This window comes from Octopus bimaculoides, chromosome 15 (genome assembly GCF_001194135.2).
Source record: "Octopus bimaculoides isolate UCB-OBI-ISO-001 chromosome 15, ASM119413v2, whole genome shotgun sequence".
NCBI lineage: Eukaryota > Metazoa > Mollusca > Cephalopoda > Octopoda > Octopodidae > Octopus > Octopus bimaculoides.
The window spans coordinates 14,549,485-14,550,191 of record NC_068995.1 but is presented as its reverse complement, the minus strand read 5'-3'; positions in this window follow the sequence as shown (position 1 = coordinate 14,550,191).

Sequence of the window (707 nt, the reverse complement as noted above, 5' to 3'; positions counted from 1 at the left end):
ATATATATATATATATATATACATATATACACTCACAAATTGAAGCAGATAAAAAGTGTAAATGCTGATAGATATTGATACACTTGAACTCGCACCCACGTACACGCTCGCCCACATTAACGCGCACGCACACATACACACACACATGCACACATACACACACCTCCACATACACACATGCTCTACACACCCACACACATTTGCATAAATTTATATTTATACACGCATACATAGTTTTTCGCATACGCCACCCCCCCTCACACATATATACAAACACTCATATGAATGATCGTACGCATATAAACATATATACATATATATATATATATATATGTATGTATGTATGCATGTATGTATGTATTTATGTATGTATAAAGCTTCCTCAGTTCCTACTCACACACGCGCACGCGCACACACACACATGTAAAGTTATCACGTAAGAATATGCTCACGGGGACAGATTAATAAGCTTCCACTTATTTATACAAATATATATTTTACATAAATATCTATCTATCTATATATGTACATTATTATATACAATTACGTTTATGTATAATCGTATTTATATGCATATATATATATATATATATATATATATATTGTATATACGTGCATACGTATACATGTATTTGCACACATATACATATACATACATACATACATATATATATATATATATATTTATATATATATATATATATATA